This window comes from Dipodomys merriami, unplaced genomic scaffold (assembly GCF_024711535.1).
Source record: "Dipodomys merriami isolate MVZ:Mamm:240054 unplaced genomic scaffold, mDipMer1.0.p SCAF_184, whole genome shotgun sequence".
Lineage (NCBI taxonomy): Eukaryota > Metazoa > Chordata > Mammalia > Rodentia > Heteromyidae > Dipodomys > Dipodomys merriami.
Genome location: NW_027203204.1, coordinates 1,812,474 through 1,834,995, shown reverse-complemented (window position 1 = coordinate 1,834,995; position 22,522 = coordinate 1,812,474). Strand labels below are relative to the sequence as shown.

Below are 22,522 nucleotides of genomic sequence, written 5' to 3'. Positions count from 1 at the left end.
TTACAGATACAGAGAAATAGTTGAAATTGAAAGCGAGAACCATGTTCCAGAAGCTTGAAAGGAGAAGAGATATTTGAAAATGTGTTAACACTATCACATACTGGAAAAAGTTCAATAGAGCACATACTGATTACAGGCCACTTTCAAGGAACAGTTAGGTCAGAGTGACCTTATAGAAAGTAATTTCAGTGGAGAGAATTGGAAGAATGTGAAGATGAGAAGAAAAATGGAGCATTGGTATATTTTGTTTTTGCCGCAAAGGTAAATGAACTGACAGTATGTGTTCTAGGGAATCTGTTATACTACCAACTCCTTCACATTTAGGCTAAAATATATAAGAGCAGTAATTCATTACTCTGTATGAAATTTATTGACTCTGCTCATTAGCAATTTTGATTTGCCCATAGACGCAATCTCTCCAAGGAGATGACCTCATCTTAAATCCACAGGGCCAATCCATTTGTAGGCATCTACCATGGGCAGTTTATCATTTTCAGGAGCAAACTAAGGTATACAATTAAGTATAGGATAAATACTAAATTTTCGATAAACATGTTAGTTACTAAAGTGCTACATGAACTTGGAAAGATGGCTTAAAAACTGAAAGAATAACCGGGCACCATGGTAGCACACTTCTGCAGATCCAGCTATCTGTCGGAGTTTAAAGTTTGCCCAGGAGTTTGAAGCCAGCATAAGAAACAGTGAAACTCTGTCTTTATAGTTCGTTGTTTTTATGTTAACAACCCCAAAAAGGTAACAACTGTAAGAAAAATCCCCTTTCCTGCCATAATGCTGTTTGTTTGTTGGCTTCCTGTACCAGATTGAGTTCTTTAAGGGACAGGATTGGTGAATTAATTGTCTTGATACATACAAATCCCACCTGGCACATAGTCAACAAAGAGTCAAAGTCGAAGGACTCAGTGAGTCCTTCCTGCCTTCTTAGGGATTTACTCCTTTCTACCTGTTTTTGTACATTGTGTTCTCCCCATTTGGGGAGATAGTAAGTCTTTCTGTTTCATGTATTTTTTTTTGTCAGTGATTCACTATGTAGCCCAGATTGTTGTTGAATTTGAGATCTTCCTGCTTCTGTCTCCCAAGTACTGGGACTTTAGTCACCCAGCACACATTCACAGAAAGGACATGTGCCCTTTTGGGAGCCATGCTGCTTTCCTTTTTCTTTTTCTTTTTAAAAAAATTTTTGTCTTTTTGTAGCTGAAAATGATTTCAGCTCCCTTTTGCCCCCTACAATCTGGTTCCAATCACAGTATCTTTGTTCCCTCTAAAGTCACCAGTGACCTGCTTTTAACTAAGTCCAATAGTCTTTCCTAAATCCTCACTCTTGATCTGTTGTATTTGAAACCATTCTCATGATTCAGTGAAAATTCTCAAGGGATTTTATTGCTGCCTAGATTGGGGGGGGTGCTATTTATTAAGCTCAGAATTAGCTTTCACTAAGCACTAAAATTTAAATCTGTGCCATGCATCTACAAAAAAATGAACTTCTCTTTTTTCTGTATGCCATGGTATTATTCTGATTTTCTTTTGATTCGATGCTGGGGAAAAAATGTTTTCTTCACTAAGTAATCTTTTAAAAACAAACAAACCTAAAGAACTAATCCATGTTTTGCTTTCATTAAAATTTACTCAAGTGGCACAAAGGAAATATCTAATTGATGAATAAAATAACTTCAAGGTTTTTTTTTTAAAAAAGGCTTGTTATGAAATCTAAATAGTTTTGAATTAAAAGAATGGAAAAATAGAAATAAGGATCCTCTAGAACTGATTCATTGAAAATACATTTATTTGATTTTAATATCAAGAGTTAAAAATCCTTAATAGTTGTTCATGCTTACATGTATCCTTTCAGTTAATTCTGACAATTATCCTGTGATTTTAGGGAAAATTCTGATGGTCATTCATGGGTGAGAAAAGTTTAAACACAGAGAGGTAGAATAATTTGCTTATAATCACATAGTTCAGTGTCAGAGAGCAGAAGTGCAAAGTCATCTACACTTCTGTATAGTCTATACCCGTCTGGTGAGGCTAAAGGAGACTGCAATGTGTCCAGTTGATGATGTTGACCTACCTTTGACAACTAGACTTTTTTCCCTAGACAGGCCAACCGAGACCTTAAACAGTCAATATTAGCTGTAGTTTCCTTCCTTATTGTTATATAAAAAAAACTAAGGTTATTTGAGTACCAGGCCCAAACTTAGGAAGTTGGCAAGTGCCCTTGGAAAGCAGTGCAGCGATTGTAAAGACATGATGCTCTTGATAATACTAAGAGAAGCTTGGATACCTAGTTTCCCCATGGTCCCCCTCTGTAACTCCAATAGCACAAAAGCACACCATTCTGAAGGAGAGTCTAGTATTTCCTGTTCCTCGAAGTCCAGACTCACTGTCTTTTCCATTCTCTTTTCATAGCCACCACAATAGTACCATCTTCTTGAAGTCATCCCTAATTTCTCTAGTCAAGATTCATTCTTCCTATCCCTGGGCCTCTTATACTTCTAGGTGTTTGTTTTTTGCCACCTGTTTTCTTTTGATCTTCCATGGAAGCCACTTAGAGAGCTGTCTGCTTGACTGAGGTATGCACTGATGGATGGTGGGGCTTGGGGACTGTGGTTCCTAACGTCTGCTGCACAGTGTCTGCCACTGAGCATGTATTCAGCTAATCTCAGAGGAATAAGGAAATGAGTAACTAGTATACCAAGGCCCTTTGCTCCATCCCTTCCTTCAAGAACTTTCCTTACTCAATAGACCACTGCCCAATCCTCTCCAGGAGGTCACCTTGGAACCAAGCCACAATACTGGTGAGGGGGATAAGAATGCATCGATCCATTCCCACATCTGATACCACACAATCCTTCCCAGGTTATGCATGGATGCCATGTGTGCATTGCAGGGTGGGGGAAAGAACCCTGGAGCCCATGTGAATGAGAGATGATCAAACAGCCACTCAAAAGTAGAGAGAGTGAGGAAGTCATCAGGCAGCAAAATCAGACTTCTAGCATGATAGCGAACAAAAGGAGTGGAGGTTCAACTTTATGACCTCTAACCCCGGTCACAGGATCTCCCATACATGGAGAAAGGAGAGTCAAAATCAGTCTATCAATGTGACCGTTGTCAGAGTCACAGACCACCAGCTTCACCTATGAGCTTGATAAATGTGCATTTTCTCGGGCCTATGCCAGTCTTACTGAATCAGCATTTGTGGGGAGGGAATCCAGAAATATAGGTTTTAACAAGCTCTCCCGGTGATCCTATATGCAGACAAAAAATCAAGGCCACTAGAGGATTAAAAACCCTCCAAGTGAGAGATGGAACACAAAGCAAATTCAGAAAAATGAGGCAGGACTTATTATCCCTCAGCAAGAAAGAACATAAACCCTATTCCACTCTCATCGCTCCATTCATGTACTCCTCCATTATACCTGCCCATAAACACAAATGAGACAGCCAAAAGGAAACCAAAAGGAACCACTGGACACCAATTGAGGAGGCAGGTTTTTCCAATCAGACAAAACCCTGGCAGTTGGTGAGGATCCAGGAAATCTATGCCAGAAACACCAGAGATAATGCTAGCTATCTAAGCATTTCAGAGAGAGCACCCCGTAACTATTTGTGGATGCACAAACCTTTGTAAAATAACATCTTCTACAGTTTATTTATTTTACATAGTTGTATCTTGGGCTACTTTCTGTATCTGTACAAATAGGTCAACCTCTTTGTATTCAAGATGTATGTAACCTTTCACCTATTAACAGGCATGTTTGCTATTTACATTGTTTACTATTTTAATAATACCGTAGTAAACAGGTGTTTGCTCATTTATTTTATTTTTTTATGCAACATACAAACTTTATTTAACAAAAATAACACGTAAAGTCAAACAAGCACTTATATTAAGAGAAAAAAACAACTAGAAGAAATTTTAAACACCTTACAATAACCTACTTGCAGGTGCATTTAACTGAGCTCTGTTGCTGTGAAGAATACAGCTCATGCACAGGTATTGATGAATTGTACATTTTTTTCAAGTATTCACTGAATACTACCCTTATATACACATAAAACATTTGAACAAGGTTTAACTGATGATCCCAGATAGACTTCATTTTTGTTGCTCTTTTGGAAGAGGTCGTCTAAAGAGGAGAATATGGGGTTCTGGCTCATGGATCATGTAATGAACCCAGCCAAGACTCTGTTGGACACCAAGCCTCCTCCACTCCTCTTCAGACATCAGATGGGTTTTGGGTACTTGTTTAGAAAGTTCTCTGGGTAACATGACATGCCGGTACTCCTAGTGCTCGTCGAAGTACTTATCCGAGTAGTAGATCTGCTTGTGGGCCATCCTTCCGGCCCGCAGAGGTGAAAGACAAGTTTGCGTAGAGAAACCGGGAATGGCTCAGGCGCACGTCTGCTCTCGGCAGGGGCAAAGACTCAACTCGTTTGCTCATTTATTTACTCAAATATTCATCACTATTTATTGATCTCCTTCTACATGTCAGGTACCTTGGGAAGGGCCAGGTATGCATATCTGAATCCTTGCCCCTGGGAGAGCTTACAATCTTTCAGCAGAAATATATATAATTAAATGAGGAAGTAAATATATGATTCCATGTTTAGTTAACTGCTCTGTAGGGGGAAATAAGGATGGTTCCAAATGTATCAGGAAATCCTTGCCTGGACAGCAAAGCCAGAGAAGAATGCTTTGAGAATTGAACCAAAGGGTCGGTAGGTCCTTCTGGGTATGTGGAATAGCATTTGCAGATCCTTAGATAGGAAAGCAATGTGGCTGAAAGTTGATGGGACAACGAAGGGTATTATGGAGAGATAGGGTTCAATGGAGAGAGACAGAGAACAATCGTGACCACATATATTGGAGATTATTCCGCTACTCTGTGGCAAATAGATGAGGCTGGAGCAGAGGTAGATGTGAGATCCAGCAGGAAACTATTCTAGTGGTCCCATTAAGATGATGATGAATGATTTGGACAAGACAAATGGCTTCTAGTTGGCTTCTAGTATAATAGATAGGAGGGAAAAAACTAAAATGCATAAAAGGAGAGTGTGTGAGGATTGAAGAAGGAAGGCCCAAATAACAAATGAGTGGTGTGTTATTTACTACCATAGGGAAGATGAGGCAGAATAGGTCTGGGGTGGGGTGGGGGGTAATAAATCAGGGCCTTGCTGGAACAATGTTAAGTTTCAGATGCTTCTGAGATTTCCATGGCACACACAGGTCTGGAGCTCAAAGGAGATGTCTGGACTGATACAAATGTGTCAGTACATCCGAATCCCCTGAAAGTAAGGATGAGAAACAGAATGAGAGTGAGGACACCCAGATGGACACTCAGACTAACCTTGTTGAGGGGAACCGTTCCAACTTACATGCAAAAAAAGAGAGGGAAGGGTACACAGGCAACCATATATAGATTGGCTGATGGGAAGCAAAGGGAGTTCTCAAAGCATGGTGTATGGTACTGCTTGAAGTACATGGTAGCCATTGCCTAAGAAGAAGGGAGATGAATGGAGAAGTTTTAAGAAAAATAGATATATGAAATAATAGTCTCCAAGATTAGAGACACACCTTGATAAAACAAACTAAGTAAACAGTGTGGGATTGCTGGCAATACCAAGAACATGAAATCATGTTAAAGAGAAACCTGTCTACCTGATTGTATGCTTTTCTCCAGCTGCTTAGATACAAAAAAAAGAGGGAAAAAAATACAGATAGATAAGAATGCCTTTGTAGTCAGGCACCTGTGACTCATGCCTATAATCCTAGCTACTCCAGAGGCTGAAATCTGAGAATTAAGGTTCACATCCATCAAGCAGATTCTCAAGAGTCTCAAAATTCTCAAAAACCTTAGCTCCAACTAAGCAGCAAAAAAGGCCAGAAGTGGTGGCATGGCTCAAATGGTAGAGCATCAGCTGTGGATGAATAAGCGAAGTAAGAGCACAAGGTCATGAGTTCAAGCCCCAGTACCAGAAACAAAAATGTTTCTAAATAATATTTCTGTGTATTTTTTGCACGTCTGCAGTAAACATACTACAAAATAGAATTCTTGATGTAAAAGGTATAGGTTAGTCTCCACTTACGTTGCTATAACTATATACCTAAGAAGGATGACATATGAAACAAAGTTCATGACTCTAGTGACTAAAGAATCTAAATGGCTTGACAGCAGGCCCTGTGAGGAGCACTTGGCTACATGTTAAAAGGAAAAGAAGAAAACAAAAAACATCAGAAGAGAAACATAACAGTCACAAAACCCTGGTGCACTTCTGAGAGACAGCATTCATCCATCCTTAAAGGTCAGGCCGCCATGACATATTATCCCCCACTCTTCCCCAGCTCTGTCACCTCAATAACATCATAACATCATATTGGGAACCAAGCTGCGAGCCCCACTTTTGGAGTATAAACCACATCCAGACCATCACAGGGTATGTGCATTTGAAATGTGGATAGGTATCACTATCCTTACTACAGATTTAACTGGAAGGAAAAAAAATGTGAAATCCCATTTCCATTTCTGTTAGCCCCTTGCGACACAACACAAATTAAACCATTAAGCAGGTAATAGTATGATTAAGACCAGTAACTCAGCAGTTTCCAAACAGAGAAGTTGAATGCAGTTGAAGGAGAGATATGGAAACTTCAGTGAAATTCATATTGTGTTGGTTGGTTAAGGAGTTTGGAGGGATGGAGGGAAGGCTAATGTGTGTTTGAAAACTGAGGGTGACCTACTTTGCCTGAAATGAACCCAAAAACATCAGGAGTGAGCCCAGGGTGTAACGTTAGTGGTTTGCGGTTATGACCGCTGATTTTTCACAATGTGTTCCCACTGTGTAAGGCTCTGTCAGGAAAATAGAGTGGTTTGGCTAGAGATGACTGGGATTTGTTCAGTGGAGTGGAGCTGTCAGGTTTATATGACTTTTTCTCTTTAAAAAATATATACAGCCTTCCTTTTTCATTTGCAGTAACTGTAAAGCCCCATTTGGGGCCATGACTTTCCTATTGCTTGGTTCCCTGGGTTCTAAGGAATGCAAAGCCCATCTCTCAGGAGGACTTGCCTTCCAGTGGACACAGAACATACATAGGAAACTCGGAGTCATTTTGTCCCTGAACCATTCTGAGTGTCCACGTTCCTGTTGTTCTTCTCTTCCACTTATCAGTCAATCGTTATTATAACTCATTGAGTGTCTGCTCTCCATTGGCTCCCATGGTTTCATCTGGACAGGCTTCATTTTCCTGATGGGGAATGAGCACAGATCAGAGGGGACTTCTAGCCCTTCCTCTGGAAATGCCCTGTGAAAGTTACATTATGCTATTTTAATAAAATAACATGACTCAGAGAATGTAGAACTTGAAGTACAAAGCTCAGCTTTCAAAAGTTGAGTGTGTTTAAGTCTAAACCAATGGGGATAACTGGCTAGGGGAATGGAGTTGGCAAACATGGCAGAACAGTGAATGGTTGTGGCTGAGCAGAGCATGCCTTCTGGGGAGCCCTGGGGATGGAAAACCCTTTGGTTGTCTCTTTCATCATCACCATCAGTGATCTAGAAGATTCTTGTGAAATATAGCTCTGAAGGAAACAGACATGGCCTTTTGCTTTCAAGGAATTCAGAACTGATCTAGGGCAGAGACAAATAAGGGTAAGTCACCAAATCAATATGGTAATAACTATAGATAGTAGGAGAAGTAATAAGGATGGAGATTCTGGGGAAGCGGTGATCTTAGATAAAATGATAGATTGGTCTCTGCGGAGGGACAATAAAGCAAAACTTTGAAGATGAGAGTGTGGCGGTCTTGAGATTAGCCATGGGAAGCACTGTCTTGTGCAAAGGACCTTAGAAAGGAGAAGGTCTAGCAAAGAAGCATAGGCCTCATGGTTTCCCTCATTTGTAATAATTAGTATAATTATTAGGATAATAATTAGGATAGTCCTAATAATAATAATTAGGATAGTCCTAGCAGAAGATCATAAGAGCTCAGTAGCTATGTACATATGACCATATAAAATGATGCTAATTGAAATGAACTCCAATATATGGAAACAAGAGGTTTTTTGTTTTGGGTTTTTTTTAATGTACTGTATGAAGTTATTTCTTTTTCCCTTCATTTTTCCCCTTTGGTTTATCTCTTGTTGTGTCTGTTTTTGATTTTGGTACTCTGTGTCCTGTTTATGTTTATCTGATTTGGGGAAGGGAAGAGGAATAACAAAATGGGGAGACAAAGGACAAAGGATGAACTAATGCAACAGTGGTACTCACAAGACACTATGTTGGAAATGAACTTTACATCTTGGGGGTGTGGGGGCCAGAGGGAAGGAAAGTGGGAGAAAATGAGGGAGGAGGTAACAATGACAAGAAATGTACTCATTACCTTACTTATGTAACTGTCATCCCTCTGTACATCACCCTTCCAATAAAATTAAAAAGAAAAAAAAAAAAGGGGAGAAGGTCTAGAGGAGTCACAGAACAGAGTAACAACCTAGATGTAGCAAGACAATGGAATGATCTGAAATGAGAATGGAGAGCTAAGCAGGAGCCAGATCACACACAACATGAAGATCACTACATAAGGAGCTAGGACTTTAGTCTAAGAGCAATGAGTAACCAGGGAAAGTATTTAACATGACCTGTCATGATCACATCCAAATTTAAGGGGTTGACTTCAGATGCTCAGTGCAGAACAGTGTCAAGGGTGGGAACCATGGAATATGAGCCTGTAGAGAGAAAGCTGTTACTCTGACTAGGCTAACGGCATGATTGGCTGTGAGAGGTGAAGAATGAGAGGGTGACACTCAAGGATTTTCTTTTTTTACATTCTGCCGCTTGTTATGCAAAAACTAAGGACAGCATTATCCTAAGTGGAATTAGCACTATACAAATCCCAGAGCAGGTTTGAGCTGCCCAGGGTATGGGAAAAAGTTTCCACCTCTCCCCAAACAAGAATGGATTGGCTAAAAAAAAAATCTGTGCAAGGGATTTGAACTGAGAGGAGCATATTGGACCCAGAATGTCATGTCTCTGAAATTTATACAAGCTTTATTCCTCCCCAGCCCCAGTGGGTCCGGATCCTAATCTAGTCCTGAACACATTAAGCCAGTCTTTCTCCCTCATTTATTTTATGATTAAGATGTTCTCTCCAGACCTCTCTACCCTGCATTTATTCTTGTTTGGAATTCCTACTCCACCCTTCTTCCCGTTAGTGTTGTCTGTAAACTTAATGATGACCATGTCTGTATTTTAGCCTCCAGGTCCTTAGAAACAGTGTTCTTTGTATTTATGTTTGAGGTTGTGAGCAGATTGCCATGCTGCATGAGAGTAAGCACCGAAATCTAAACCAAACCAAAGTTCGCCATGACTAGTGCTAAGCTTTATGTTATAGGACTTGAACTTTATAAAGGAGTTGGTGTTGGGATCCAAATCAAACCTACATCAGCGTTGTTCTGATGTATTCAATAATGCAATGGTTGTTAAACAATGCGAGTGAAAATGAGTGATATATATATATATTTCTGTTTCACAGACATACAAAAGGCAGACATGACAGAATAACTGCAAACACCAACTTGTAGGAAAAGACAAGAGTCCATCTTATACATCTCACCACTGTTTCCAGGGTATTGAGACTTCCATGATTGTACCAAGCCTTCAGTACATTACTTCCATGTGAGCAGCTGTACATATTACTGTTTTCCACATCCAACATCCTAGAAGCCGAGGAATAACAGAACCCCTGGCTTTGGAGACTGTAGGTATTTTGTATTTAAAGAATGATAGCAAGCTGGGCACCAGTGGCTCACACCTGTAATCCTAGCTACTCAGAAGGTTGGTAGCTGAAGATCTCATTCAGAGCCAGCACAGGCAGGAAAGTCCCTGAGACTCATCTCCCGTGAATCACCAGAAAACCAGAAGTGGCACTGTGGCTCCAAGTGAAAGAGTGCTATCCTTGAGCAAGAGAGTTCAGCCAGGCATAGCATGTAGGCCCTGAGTTCAAGCCAACAACAACAACAAAAATGTATCGATTATCAGATTCCCCACTCTGTACGATAACCAGAGTACATATAATGTTAGGAAACATATTTTAGATAATGCCTTCTTAGGTAGTTCTTCTCGTGCTTGCCTTGTGCATAAAGAAGCATTTAATACACTGGATAGGTCCTACTACTGAAGCATTTCATCCAGAGCTGAAACATTACACGTGGTTGGAGGTCAAAGCTGACAAGCATTTGACTGGGCCATGGTTCAAGTGGTAGAACAACAGCTTAAGCCAGCATGAGTTCAAACCCCAGTACTACTCAAAAAATCAAAACAATAAAAGGTTCCAAGTACTACTATTCGCATCGTGTTCTTTCTGAAATCTTTCATGGAGATAAAGTACTGGAGAGTCTGCACCAGCCTCACCCTACACGAGGTTACCCATCCCACTCTTGCCTTTTACCTCCTGTTCCCCTGAGATCCACAAGCTACACATAGATGTCGGTCACAACAGCAGCCCAAAGGTCTGCTCTGCTTTTTCTGGAACTTGTGGGTCTTGTGCACCAAAGTCAGTTTTCACCAGCGCCAATTCTCTTAATTTCTTCTCTCCCTGCTGCCATTTTCTTTCCTATTGAAGGGTTTTCCTTTAGCAGTAGAAAAGCCCCTTTGAGCCTGGTGCCAGCAGCTTGCGCCTATAATGCTAGCTACTTACTAGACTGAGATCTGAAGATTGTGATTCAAAGCCATTGTGGGCAGGAAGGTCCACAAGACTCTTATCACAAATTAGCCACCTAAAAAGCAGAAGTGGAGCTGTGAAGCCTGAACGAAATATAGCCATTTTAGGGTTAGATTCCATCCTGTTGTAACTAAATTCCAGGGAATGTGTCAACAACCCCCTTTGGTAAACTCCCCTCACAACAGCTAATCAGCAGATGGCAGGAAATACCTGAAGTTCCAGATGTTCCTGCAGTCAAAGACCACTCGGTGGACACCCTTGCAGCTCGGACCATGCACTTTAGCCAATCATTTTGTACAGCATCAACCCCATGAACCAGCCAAGCACCTTTACCAGGTCGGTTCCCGCCACTGGTTACACTAATCATTTTTTTAGAATTATTTTATGACTTTCCCACGGTGTGATATGATTTGCTAAGTGATGCTATGACACATAGAATGTCCCTGAAAACCCTATAAAAAACCCTGTTAACTGAAGGGTCTGGGCTCTCAACTCTGACCCTCTGTGGTGGTGACAGTTGTGAGTCCAGGCTCGAGTTTGTAATAAACAACTCTCGTGTGCTGGCATCAGAATCAACTCCTTGGTGGTCTTTGGGGTTCCTTATCTGGGCATAACATAGCTCAAGTAGTAGAGCACTAGCTATAAGAGAAATAAATAAATAGTACCCAACTCAGAGACAGTGCCCTGGTCCTGAGTTCAAGACCTAACGTCAGACCTAACCCCAGAGCTACTTTGAGCCTCTTTTGGGCCCATCTTCCCAGAAAACAATCCATAAGTCTCTCTTTTGTTTTTGTTGTTGTTGTTGTTGATGTTGTGTGGAGGGGGGAGGGCACTCCTATTCCATTTAATGGCATATGCTTGTGAAATACATAACAACAGAAAGGGGACATCACATTAGCAAAGAATTAATTAAGAAAAAAGTAAGTGTCCCATTACAGGACTAAAATGTAAAGCTTTGTCCTTTAGTCTCTCTCTGCCTCTCTCTGTCTCTCTTTTGATTAATAATGCTACTTTCAACTTGTTATTTAAATATTCTAAGTAAAGAAATATTGAGATTCATTTGCATTTGTTATTTTTCAGATGGGGTTTCACATTTATTGATTTATCTAGCCCAGGCTGGCCTTAAATTGCCATCCTCCCTATCTTTGCTTCCTGAGCGCTGGGATAACGGGTGTGAGCCACTGTGTCTAGCCCTTCATATTGGCCTTACTTTCACCATGCATCTTTATGATGTGTGTTTAAATTTTAAACGCTAATATGAGAGCATTTAACTTCATAAAGAATTACCAAAATTATACCATTTGTATTGTACACACATATGTATTTTGTTTTTACCAGAACAGTGCAAACACTGTGAAAAACTAACCCAACTGTTCATATTCCACTTCTTCATCTAGGCACTTTTTTCCAGTAGTCTCCACCATCAAATTATTGCTAAAGAAGGACATACTGAGAGAATAAGAAATGACATGTTAGCCTAGCTTTCCTGTTTCTTCTGTGTCCTAATTGTCAGCAAAAGTAGCTGGCTTTCTTTTTTCTGGTCCTGGAACTTGAACTCAGGGCCTAGGGTGCTGTCACTGAGCCTTTTTGTACTCAAGGCTAGCACTCTTAACACTTGATCCACAGTGCCCCTTCCAGCTTTTTCTGAGTAGTTTATTAGAGGTAAGAGTCTCATGGACTTTTCTACCCAGCTTGGCAAAAACTATTCAGCCTCCTGAGTAGCTAGGATTATAGGCATGAGCCACCACAGCCAGGCTGATTGTTTGTGTTTCTTAGCATGCCATTGTCTCATTCCTGCATTTTTTTAAAGTTCTGATAGGAACAGAAGGTATGGCCTCCTGAGACTTCCGGCCCTCTGATGCTACTTCCATATCTATTGTTGTACTCATCTATTGTTGTACTCATTTGAGTCAGACTGAAGTCCTATGCATCATCATTCCACCAGAACTTGGTCTTCCTGGAGCATGGCTAATACTATTTGTCTATTGTGTCTTTTGTGCACAGGTCTCAGCTGAGCAGGTGGCCCTATGTAATTGCACAGGTTCCCTAGAACTGAGAAAGGGTTACAGAATTCAATAGTCGAGATGGGAAAACGAGATTCAGGAAGAGTGTAAATCATGAAGCTGTCAAAAGAAACCTACTGATGTACTATGAAAGAGCTCGGGCTAACCTTTCTGGACCAATTTCTGTCAAGATATCTGGAATTTTTGTTCACATCTTACTGAGATAGAAATGAGAGCCCTATCAGATACAGAGTTTACTTTCTAATTATACAGGTATCCCAGTTTAAACAACTGCTGGTACTTATAACTTCAGATAGTGATGAAAGCAAAACCACAATAAAGCTTCTTTTAGGTGGAGAGTTTGGCTTTGTGCAGTTCAAGCTGTGTGTCATTAGGCTTTTGCAAATGTCAGGATTATCAGGTTATGTCACAGATTTGTAGTCATGTCTTCATTTTGGATTCTATAAGCTACGTTCCACCCTGCAGGTCTCTGAAATTGGACTGTCCTTTGAGCTTTGAAATTTTCACACTTTCCAAAGAGTCCTTTGTCTATTTCATACTGTTTCTGTGACAAGTCTGCTATCCCTTCCAATTTCTCCATCAACTAATATATCTTTCCACAAAGTCTGCAAAACTTTATCAATGAAGCTCTTGACACTTGTGATGATTGATTGGCCACACTTGGGTGGTTCATATATAGAATAGCAAAGGCAGTTACAGCATTACTATTTTGCCTTCCATTTGTACTTAACAAGAATAAGAATTTATATTGACAAAGTACCTGCTCCAAAACACTCTTGTCACTAATCATGTCCTGAACTGTAAGGACAAAGTGATGGCTAAAATCTTAGCAAACATGCCCCACCAAGAGAAGGATTTGTTTTTATAGGTCAGCCTTCATAGAAGAGAATTGAACAATAACCCTGATTGGGGAAGGTAGGGTGGGGGGTGGGGATGAGGAGAGACCTACTATTGGGACGGTGACATTGGTTCATTTTGTTTCTATGGTATTTGCTGGTATATGAGATCCAGTTTAGCAGAATGAATATGTCAGACAATGGCCAGCCCTTCTCGCCACTTGGTGTCAACAAATATGGACCCCATACTGGTCACTATATGCAAATCCCAGTATAAAATCCAAGCCTTCGGTCTTTTTCTCCACTGCCTCTGTCCCCAGTGGGGTCAGGCTTGATCACATGAGGCTTGTTTTCTCTTGTCCTGAAACTCCCTCACATACCTCGTCTACCTTTTTGCTTCTTCTTTAACAGCCAAGGGTACAACCAGCTTCCATTCCAGAAGATGAAGAGGAACCAAAATTTTTCTGTCTTCCCAGACATTCATTATTTTATTATTTGTATTTCTACTCTCATGCCCTGACTTTGAAGCACAACAATCCACCTTGGAGATCTCAAGGTTAATGTGATGTCAATGGAAATAGACTTAAAACTATGAGCTATAAGGATTCTTCTTACGTGATGGTTCTTACCTTGTATCTTAAAAACGTGCAAGGCTTGAGTATGGGCTTTGTGGAGCCTTGTCCAGACAGATTTAGTGGACCTCATAAAGCCATAGACAGCATATTCTTTACCCCAAAAGTGAAGCATGCAATTTTGGACTATTCCTTTAATCCAATTTTTGAAGTTCTGTGTCAGTGGCCCTAAGGTCTATAGATTGTGCTCTGTTCTTCTCAAACGTGAGGAGAGGGAAGGAGAGGGACTGAGCTAATGAGCTATAGCCAACCTTTTTTTTCACCAGGAAGTACCATGAACTTAGAAGTGCCTACATATATAGAAAACCCTTCTTTGATGACCCCATCTCCCTAACCGTGGTTGAGTTCTAGGTACATTTGTCCTACACAGGGCAGATTGATGGACAAAAATGACTTTGGTTATGTTTTCCACCAGTTACACATTGTAGCCATTTCAGGTTCAACTATGTGTGCCAGATTGAATTAAATGGTTTTTTTTAAGTCTCCCAAGCAGGAAAACATCTTTCCCTGTTTTCTTTTCTTTTTCTTTTGCATGTTTGTTAATGAGTGTCTGCACAATAAAGATGTGGTCTGTAGCTTCTTTTCCGAGGAGGAATCCAAGTTGGCTCTTGTGGATTTTGCTGTTACTCTGATAGAACTTAATTCTTTAATTGAAGCAGCTGCAAACTAATTTGCGGACAAGGCAATGTTCCCCAGGCTTTTATAGAGCCGCCTGAGTGAAGACCACCTTTACTCATGGGTTCTGAATCCCTTGAGCTTTTGTCCGAGTGGCTTTTACCAATGATTCCTCTGGGGCCAGTCGACTCTGGTTGAGTCTGCTAATGACCCCTCACTGCTCCTCTTCATGCTCTGTAAAGTGCTAGCAAAGAGATCACACTGGGCAACCTCTCTTCACCTATCCTTCTAGAGATTTCTATATAGGCAGCTTCTATAGCCTGCCCAAAAGGCAGTCAGGGTAAAAAAAAAATCCTTTTCCCAAAGTACCTCAAAAGTTTAGATTGTTAAAGAGGACAATGGTATCTGAGGAGAAAAATAACCCTGGGTACTCCTTTGCCTGGCAATACCCGATGGTTGCATCCATTTGGGAAGGAAACATGGAGAGGGGATGGGAGTCTCAAGCTACAAAACTCTAGATATCTTATTAACTTTGGGCCAGCTGAACAATGAGCCTCTCAAGCTATGAGACTGTGTCTTAGTTGTTTCTAATGGGTGTGTGCATCCCAGGTGCTCTGCTCAGCCATGAAAATGAGGATGAGGATGATGATGATGGCTGAGGATTGATAGGAGGGTCTGGTGATGGTAACGATGATGGTGATGGGGGGAGTGGAAGGTGGAGGAAGATGGTGATAATGCTGCCCCACCAGAAAGTCCTTCCAAGACAGTATCCTTTCATTTGTAGTCCAGGCAGGACTTTGTCCCTGGCCTAACTCTAAGACCTTGGGACATGTATGTAATCCCCTGCCTTCAGATAAAAGTGTCACTACTCCTTGTGAGATGTGTCTTTTCTGCCCACTTTCTCTATCCACTGCTTGCATTTTCTCTCATAGATATTTTATCCTCGGCTCATTCTCTTTTGGTTGTTTCCTTGTGTAAGTTAGGTGCCCTATCGACCTTGAAACTTGTTTTCTCTATTCACTGATCGTCCCATGAGTTTTTTGGGCTGTGATACACATAGGCACTGGTGTTGACTCATCGCTACCATCAGGGGCCACATCACTGAATAGCTCAAGTGGCTCCTACTCTCCAGACACTAGGCCACTCCTTTTTATCTTCAGCCACATGTGTGACTGCATTTTCCAGATGACAACCCTAAGGCTTAGAGGGAAAGTTCCTGGATGGTGATAAAGTTGAGCTAGAAGAGAAGCCTAACTGCCTAACTTCTATTACTACCACCCACGTTATAGTTTTTAAGATGACTGAGACAAGGTCTTCTGAGGAAAAGCCTTTCCACCTGCTGCCCTCTTACCTGAAAAAGCCTTGTCCTTCAGTGCAGGCTCTAACTCCTGCCTCCAAGCTGCTTCTGAACAGCGCCAGGGGACAGCTAGGAATTACACACAAGAGCCTCTGTCATTATTGTTTTCCCCCTGTATTCTTTATAGTTGTGCCTAGAACTAGAAATGTCTCAGGGAATCTCGAAGACTTACCGAACTTAGGAAATCTGGGAATATGAGTAAGAAGCAAGAGATTCCTTTCTGCATGTGTTTCTGCCTGCTGAATGCCACCTGAAGTCCACATTTGGGCAACCTGTTCTTTATCGCTTTTCTCTTCGTTACAACGTCAGCTTGATTGCCAATGCTGGTTCCACGCCCTTCTTCACAATGTGAAGGCCTCCACAATCACTCTCACTCCTGGGGCTCCTGGCTGAGGCTCTGAATTTATCACCTGCATAGAGCAAGTGCTCCTCGGAGTAAGATCTGAGTTTGAAACCAGAGTTTTAGACTCCAGGAGTCCTACATGTCAGATCTGCTCACTCATTCTCATATGCTAAATAGAGACATGACAAAAGGCAACAAAGGAGATTTATTATATAACAGAGCCATGTCCTAAATGAATGAATAGTGGTCAGAAGGAGAAAATACAATCAATGTTCTTGAACTAAAAGGCCAGGTAGATGAGGAATGGCAGAAGGGGGCAATTCATACTAAGACCACTGGCTTTCCTTCTCTAGCTGCCACCAGTGGAGGTTATTTCATAATTCTGAAAAGTCAAAAGTGGGTTAAATAGAATTTCTTTCCCTCTAGAAAGGGAAGCAGAGAATACTGTAGCTTTTAGAAGTTAGGAACATGCTTCAGTCACATGGGAACTTTCTGTATCTGGCTTACAGCTCTCTCCTCAATCCGTTTTCCTTCTCCCTTCCCTCACCTCCCCCCTCTCCTCTCCTCTTACCCTTTCCTTCCTCCTTCCCTCCCCTCCCCCATCTCCTCTCCCTCTCTCCCCCTCCCTCTCTCCCTCTCCCTCCCTCTCCAGAGGAGTCTTCCTTCTCCCTCCTTCTTAGATCTGGCATCCCATCAACATCCAAACCAAACTCATAATCTTTCCATGTCCTTCCAAATTCTTCCTTACCTAGTAGAAGAGTAACTGATTGAGTCACACCTGTTCTCACCACTCAGTTACCTGGGAGTTTTATTTTATTATTTTTTTCTATTGTGAAAATACCATACAGAGGAGTTACAATTACATGGGCATACCCAGGAGTTTTAGACTTTAGAAGTCCTACAAGAGGCTCACTGGGGGAAAAACAATTGAAGTTCTATTGTCTCATGTCAGTGTATGCATACTACCCAGGGCAGACAATGTTGGGCCTACTGAGCTAGCTGCAGAAAGGCCTTCCAGTGCTCGGAAAACCAGGATCGACGGCCACAGAGTTAAGACACATTCATTGTGTCTTCAACCAAGGACTCAATAAAAACATAGACACACAAGTAAAGTGGCAGAGTAAGGCATTTGGCAAAGATTGGCAAAGGATTGTCATCCTAGCCACTCAGGAGTCTGAGATCTGAGGATTATGGTTTGAAGCCAACCTAGGTAGGAAAGACTATGAGATTCTTATCCCCAATTAACTATCAAAAAGAAAAAAAATCAAATATGCTGGAAGTGGAGCTGTGGCTCAATTGGTAGTACATTAGCCTTGAGCAAAAAGCTCAGGGACAGTGCTCAGGCTCTGAGTTCAAAGCCCCAGGACTAGCACAGAAGAAGACGGAGGAGGAAGAGGAGAAGCAGAAGCAGGAGCAGGAGCAGGAGGAGGAGGAGGAAGAGGAGGAGGAAGAGGGAAGAAGAGGAGGAGGGAGGAAGAGGAGGAGGGAGGAAGAGAAGGAGGGAGGAAGAGGAGGAGGAAAAAGAAAGTATACTCTTCAGTTAGCTCAAGAGCAAATGTGGTTAAGAATTTGAGTTTTATTTTTCTCGGATTTGGAGGGTGTGAGAGGAGTTCACAGTAATGATGGTGGACTGGTCACAGGGATATGAGAGATGGAGATTTGGAAGAATTTTTGGAAGAGACCTGTGTATCTACAGCACGGTCATCCTATGGTTTTAAGTATATGTAGGAGATGTGAGGCATATTCATAAAGCCTTAAGTAGAAATTTGTTGAGCAAATGTCAGGCTAAGGAAGCCTGGGGTTCCACTGTGCAGGTGTCTCCGTTTGTTAGAACATGGCTGGAGTCTTCCTACCTCTAAGGAGAAATCTTAGCCACAAACTAATCACAAATTACCCCCAAGGGGGAGTGGGTGGGAGGCACTAGGGAGGAGACAGCGCTCACAGATGTCTCCTGGGACCTGACTTAGATGACTAGGAGATGGAGTGGGTTTTAGTATTCTTTCCCTATAGCTAATCCACTTCAAAACATTGCACCATTGTCATTTCATTCCCATTTAACCCAGAAACCCTCCCATCAGCTTCCGGTCAATGTTAATTTGATTCTTCAATCAATCAGAAAACCTATATTGAGTTCCAACATCAAGAGCCATAGGAATGCAAAAATAAGAATGAGGCTAAAGGAACTTCCAACTATCTTTAAGTTTTCAAGAAGCACACACACACACACACACACACACACACACACACACACACACACACACAGAGGACATTTTCAGGGCAATTTAAGATATAACTGGGTGCATCATGGAAAATGTTCATGAAGCTAAAAAAAAAGGTCTTACAAAGAATAAAGAAAAAGCAACATTTATTACTTTTCTAAATGAGACACAATGATAGATGCTTCTACAAATACTATCTCATTAAATCCCTCTGAGGACACTGGGGTTTGAAGGCAATAAATAACTTTCAGAATCTGAGTATCTATCTTTCAACTCTAAGCAAATTATTCTCCACTTTTGTTTCTCTGTGACGACTTCCCTGGATTCCTCTGGTCATTAAAAGAAAATTGTTTCCTCTTTGTGAGTCCTGACAGAGGCTCTGCTCATGTGTGAATTTTTTTTTTGGGGGGGGGGAATTGGTCACATTTTACAAAGTTGTTTTCATGTCTTGGTATCCCCAAGTCCCTGGAGGATAAAAAGATGTCTTGTGTTATCTTTGCATCCCTGAGGTGGAATGGAATACTTGCAAAACACTAATGTATGCTCAGAAAAAATGTTTAGGATGGATTCACAGTTTTTACTGGGTTGGACCTGGCCCCCTCTTTCCCTAGCTCTGTAATCCATTATCAATGATCTGAGGAGCATGCTGTGCAGACAGCCCAGTCCATATGCTGAAACCCCACTCACATATCTATAAACAACTTCCCCTTGACCCCTTCTGACCTGGTCATCTCCGCTCCAGAGCAAGGATCCAGCAGAATTCCAGCTCTTGAAACAAGACTCCAGTATGCAGCCCATGCAAGTCTGGCAAGGAGAAAGACACTGAGCCAAGGAGTCTGGGGTTCTCTTTCCTCAGAGCACAGTCTAGAAAGGAGCAGTTGTTCAAGCCCTTGGATCTGTGTGATTTCTGCCTGCTGAAGAAGGGAATAATAGAAGGTTGGCCAGAGGTTGGCCCTCTGAAGTGGAGGTTCCCTTGACTGGCTCTTGATTATTAGAAGTAGTAAATGTGAATTCAAAATAGTGAGTGATGTATATCAAGACAAAACACTTCAAAAATCTATAGTGGACTAAATTCACTAAAAGCAATTTTTTTCAAAAAACAACAGAACTAAATCTTAAGGACATGTCATATACATTTTTCCGTTGTTGCTCATGTGCTATTTGATCTTTCCTTTTCTCTTTGACATGTTGTTCTTTACTTATTTCTCCTTGGAAGACTTTCCTCTCTCTAGGCTTTGGTGTTATGGGCCTGGGTTTGGAGGAGCTGAGACTGAGCATATAAGGGAACCCCTGCTCGTGTGGTAGACAACCACTTACCACCCCTTCTTCCAGAATCAAGGATTTGAGCTTTCTCCCATTTCCTGTTCATCTTTTATATCTCCTCATTTATCCATTCCTATCAGGGTTATCTCCTGAGAACCTCTCAAATCCCTCTTCTCTCAAAGTTAACTTCTTTAGTCAAAACTATGACTATTTGCCATACACTGGTGGCTTATGCCTGTAACCCTAACTACTCAGGAGGCTGGGATCTGAGGATCATGGTTCAAAACAGCCCAAGCAGGAAAATGTGTGAGACTCTCATCTAATGAGTCACCAAAAAGAGCTGGAAGTGAAGCTTTGGCTGCAGAACTAGCCTTGAATGAAAAATCCCTGAGGTACAGAGACCAGGCTCTGAATTCATGCCTCAGTACCAACACAAAAATAAAGCAAAACCAAACAGATAGTAACAAAACAACAGAAAACCTCTACAACCATCTTTCTTCTAAATTAGCCTCTTTCCCCACCCCACCCCACCCCCCGATCTATTTTCTACACAGCCATGAAAGTAAATTTACTAAGTGTAAATTGACTAATGGTACTTTTTCTGTTAAAATTCTAGAATGGCTTTCCACTTATTTTTAAATGGATTCTAAAATAAACCCTTAGGTCCACATAAACTAGCTCTACCATCCTCTTCTTGTTCACGCTGGCGAAATTGGCCTGCACTGTGGTTCCCAGACACATAGAACTCTTTCATATCCCAGAGCCTTTGCACATGCTTTTCTTTTTGTTTCTGGTCCCCATCCTTCTCCTCCTTAAATCTTACAGGTCAGTCTGCAGAGCCTTGTTATTGGACCTTTTAGAATCCTGCCCTACTCCTCCACCACCCTGGCACTACTGACCTTCATGAATGGTCTAATTCATGGCTTGTGGACTTGCTTGCTAGGTTATAGGCGTCGTGATGGCAAGAACTGATCTTGCTCACTCACTACTGGGTCCTGAGTGTCAAGCACATAGCAGCTCTTTCATGGCTCCTCACTGTGAGCAAGTGCCATGAATAGGGCAATCTTCCATAATGGAATTTCAGCATCACCCACAAGCACCTGGCTACAGGCTTTGCTATGATCCATTCAGAGCTCAAGGCATACAGCTCAGCAATCAATCCTGTAAATTCTACAACCCTCTGTCAGTTTCTCTTTTTTTCCTATTTATTTTTGTTTAACTCATTCCATACACTGCCTTGTCTAGGCTTTCAGACAGCAATTGACTTTGTGACAAATACTAAAGAAAAGGAAAAGATTTAAAACCTCTGTCACTGTACTGTCACCTGCTATTAGTTTCTTCCCTCCAACTAATAAATGAGAACTATTTTCCTTCAACTTCTTTCTCATGGCTGATACATTTGAAGAATGTCTGTGACTCTCTTTGTCCCTTGCAAATTGTAATGCATCCTTCCCATGAGGAATTTTTTTATTATTGGCATAAAAAGGCATGATTATTACTATCTGGAAACTTCTCATTAAAGTCCACCTTTTATCCAGTGTTATTTCTTTTTTGTTTTTTTTTCTGTTGTTAAATGTATGTAAGTGTTTTTTTTTCTATCTGTCCTATGCATAAAGGTAATTTTCTTATTGCTTCATGTAATTCCTCTAAGAAATATTTAGCATTCATTTCATATGTTTACTTTTTATTTATGGCTACATAGGGCACATTAGTTATAGTTAAATAAAAAAGGAAAAAGACAAGGTGAGAGAAAACAATTTAATTCTTCTGAGAGCTGGTTTTCATAAAGAAGAGATAACAGCAGAGAATAAAGACTTTTTTGTTGTCTTTTTTTTTTTTTTTAGTAGAATCAGTCACTGGTGCCTCACACCTGTAATCCTAACTACTCAGAATACTGAGATCTGAAGATCAAGGCTCGAAGTCAGCCCAGTCTGACCAATCTGAGAGATCTTATCTCCAATTAACCAGAAAAAAAATCTGAAAGTAGAGGCATGGCTGGAGTGGTAGAGCACCAGACTTCAGGGAAAATGCCAAGTGAGAGTGTAAGACCCTGAGTTCAAGCCTCAATACCAGCACACACACACACACACACACACACACACACACACACACACACACAAAGTTGGATAAATATGGAACTGAGGGAAAATCAAAGATGAAAAAGAAACCTGAAGTAGTCCATGGAGCTAAGTCAAGACAAAAACTCCTACCATCAGCTGACTCACCAATCACCATCCTCCATTCCCCTAAGAGGAGATGACAGAACAAGAACACATCTTAACCCATCTCTCATTGGACAAACTGTCCACAGAGATAGCCCATAGGTAGATGAATGCTCGTATCTGCCTAAAGGAATCTCTCTGATAAACAAATCAGACTTAATTTTTCACTAGCTATATTTTAAATATCATATTTGGCCAATACAAAAGATCATCTAGGGGGCTGGGAAAGGTGGCTCAGTGGTAGAGTGCTTGCCTAGTATGCAAGAAGCCCTGGGTTTG

The 22,522-nt window shown here is 41.2% G+C and overlaps 1 protein-coding gene and 1 pseudogene across 2 annotated transcripts in view; one reads left to right on the top strand and one right to left on the bottom strand.

The window, feature by feature from the left end:
* The window catches only part of LOC138830143 (inactive heparanase-2), a 444,295-nt gene that overhangs the window by 381,427 nt on the left and 40,346 nt on the right, over positions 1–22,522 (top strand). The gene's annotated exons all lie outside the window — the stretch shown is intronic.
* On the bottom strand, positions 3,853–4,354 carry LOC138830105 (cyclin-dependent kinases regulatory subunit 2 pseudogene; annotated as a pseudogene). The gene has a single exon (XR_011372872.1). The product of XR_011372872.1 is annotated as a cyclin-dependent kinases regulatory subunit 2 pseudogene (transcript).